The following is a 3,159-nucleotide window of genomic DNA, read 5'->3' as shown; positions in this document are numbered from 1 at the left end:
CCCCCACGGCCCTATAGCCCCCATTGGGGTCGCGGCGCAGGCGGGCGATGGGGGCTGCGTGGGGCAGGGGGCCGTGCTGCTGGCTCAGCACCGCACCCAGCACCTCGGGGGGAGGGTGGGCAGCAGCACCCCCACAGCACCCCGCTGCTCCCCCATAACCGAGCTGTAGGGTCAGAACCAGCAGGCAGGGCAGCTTCTAGAGAAAACCCTAAAAAGAGCCTCCAAAAGCCCCTTAAATTCCCCCGGCCTAATGGGGGCTGCAGCTGGTGCCCAGCTGGGGCTAACGAGCAGCGCCCTTTCCCCTAATTAGTGCTCGTTAGGGGCTGCACCACTCTGCTCCATCCGGATCTCAGCCCTAAAACGAGCCCGGGAGGCAGGGTGATCCTGATCCCAAATCAACGCTGATCCCAAACCCCAAGGACAAGCCCGAAACTCAAGGGCAAGCCTTGACCCCAATATCTGTGTCTCCAATAACTGACACCCCCAATCACCATGACCCCAATAACTGACACCCCCCAACAACCATGACCCAATAACTGATACCCCCAATCACCATGACCCCATTAACCCCCCAAAAGCAATACCCCCCAACAACCATGACCCCAATAACCGATATCCCCAACAACCATGACCTCAATAACTGACACCCCCAACAACCATGACCCCAATAACCAATACCCCCAACAACCATGACCCCAATAACTGACACCCCCAATAACCATGACCCCAATAATCGATACCCCCAACAACCATGACCCCAATAACTGACACCCCCAATAACCATGACCCCAATAACCGATACCCCCAACAACCATGACCCCAGTAACTGACACCCCCAATAACCATGACCCCAATAACCGATACCCCCTGAACCCAATAACCAATACCCAGAACCCTGACCTCAAACCCCCAACACCAAACTCCAGGGTGAACTCTGACCCCAAAGCTTTCCTATTTGGGGCTTTAAGCTTTGGGGTTACTGGGGGTATCTGATTTTGGGGTCATGGGATTGGGGATATCGGTTGTTGGAGATATCTGGTTTTGGGATCGTGGTTATGGGGCACATCCGTTATTGGAGGTCATGATTATTGGGGTATCAGTTATTAGGGGTATCTGGTTTTGGGGTCGTGGGTATTGAGGTCATAGTTACTGGGGTGATCAGTTATTGGGGTTATTGGGGTTATGATAGTTAGGAGTATCAGTTATTGGGAGTATCTGGTTTTGGGGGTCATTAGGTTTTTGGGAATTGGGGCTACTAGGTATTGGGGTGCTGGTTTTTGGGGTTATCATTTATTGCAGTTGTGGTTTGGGGGATTGTTGTTGGGGTTATCAGTTATTGGAGGCTGTGGTCATTGGGGTTATTGGGGTTATTGGGGTCATGGTCACTGGGGGATATCAGTTATTGGGGGTATCTGTTTTGGGGTCATGGGTATTGGGGTATCAGTTACTGGAGGTCATAGTTATTGGGGTTATTTGGGGTCTCAGTTATTTGGGGTATTTGTTATTGGAGGTATCTGTCTTTGGGGTCATGGTTATTGGGGGAATCAGCGATTGGAGGTCATAGTTATGGGATCATCAGTGGTAGGGCTACTGGTTATTGGGGTCATGGTTACTGAGGGTATCGGTTATTGGGGTTATGGAGTTTGGGGGATGTTGGTTATCGGGGTTATCAGTTATTGGAGGTCACAGGTATTGGGGTGATCAGGTATTGGCACTACTGGTCATTGGCGTGGTGGTTATTGGGGTCATGGATATTGGGGTCGTGGTTATTGGGGTCGTGGTTGTTGGGGGTATCAGTTATTGGGGGCATCTGTTTTTGGGGTCATGGGTATTGGGGTTGTCAGTTCTTGCAGTTGTTGTTTTGGGGGTTGTAGTTGTTGGGGTTATCAGTGGTGGGTATTGGGGTCTCTGGTCTTTTGGGTTACCAGGTTTTGGGGCTGTCGGTTGTTGGCGTTATCGGGGTGATCAGTTATTAGGGTTACTGGTTATTGGGGTCGTGGTCATTGGGGATAGCAGTTATTGAGGTTGTCTGTTTTTGGGGTCGTTATTATTGGGGCTATTGGGTATGGAGGGTATCGGTTATTGGGGTTATCAGCTATTGGAGGTCATGGGTATGGGGTTACTGGTTATTGGGGTCGTGATTATTGGGGTTATCAGGTATTGGGGTATCGGTGGGGTTATCAGTTACTGCAGTCACGGTTATTGGGGTCGTAGTGGTTGGGATTACAGTTAGTGGGCTCACGGTGGTTGGAGTTTTCAGTTACTGGGTCTATTGATTTTTGGGGTTATTGGGGTTATCGGTTATTGGGGTTATTGGGGTTATCAGTTATTGGGGTTATCAGTTATTGGAGGTTGTAGAGGTTGGGGTTATCAGTTATTGGGGTCATAGTGGTTGGGGTTATTGGAATTATCAGTTATTGGGGTGATGGTTGTTGGGTTTATTGGTTTATTTTTTTGGGGTGGGGCATCCCAGTTATTGAGGTTTTCAGTTATTGGGGTTCTTTCTAAAGAAGGGGTGTTTGGCCCTTGAGAAAACAGCCAAAAAGTGGTGCTGTCCCCAAAACAGCCCTAAGCTGTTGACCCCAAAGCATCCCCCAAAAGCATCCCCTAAAAGGGACCTCGTGGTGAATCGGGCAGCCCAGAAGGGAGGAGTGGGGTTTGGAGGCTCAGCGTTCCTGCTATTATGGGATGCTGAATAGTCCGAGTGGCATTAATAGGGCGAAAGGTTTCGGTAGGTGGCAGTGTGACCCCACAGCATCTGCTGAACCCTATAGTTGCCGGGAAATGGGGGAAATTCCCTTTAATCCTTAAATAGCAGGGCTGCTATTGGGGTCGTAGCGATTGAGGGTATCGGTTATCGGGGGTATTGCTTTTTGGGGTCGTGGTTTTTGGGATTACGGTGATTGGGATCATGGTTATTGAGGGCATTGTTTTGGGGTGTTATCAGTTGTTGGGGTCGTGGTTATTGGGGTATCAGTTATCAGGGTCACACATATTGGGGTTATTGGTTATTGGGGTCGTGGTGATTGGGGGTATCAGTTATTGGGGTCACGGATATTGGGGTCGTGGTTATTGGGGTCATGGTGATTGGGGGTATTGGTTATTGGGGTCACAGTTGTTGGAGTGATGGTTTGGGGGGGGCTATTGGGGGTTTTGTTA

This window comes from Meleagris gallopavo, chromosome 24 (assembly GCF_000146605.3).
Source record: "Meleagris gallopavo isolate NT-WF06-2002-E0010 breed Aviagen turkey brand Nicholas breeding stock chromosome 24, Turkey_5.1, whole genome shotgun sequence".
Taxonomy (NCBI): Eukaryota; Metazoa; Chordata; class Aves; order Galliformes; family Phasianidae; genus Meleagris; species Meleagris gallopavo.
The sequence above is the reverse complement of the archived record's forward strand: the minus strand, read 5'-3'. Positions refer to the sequence as shown.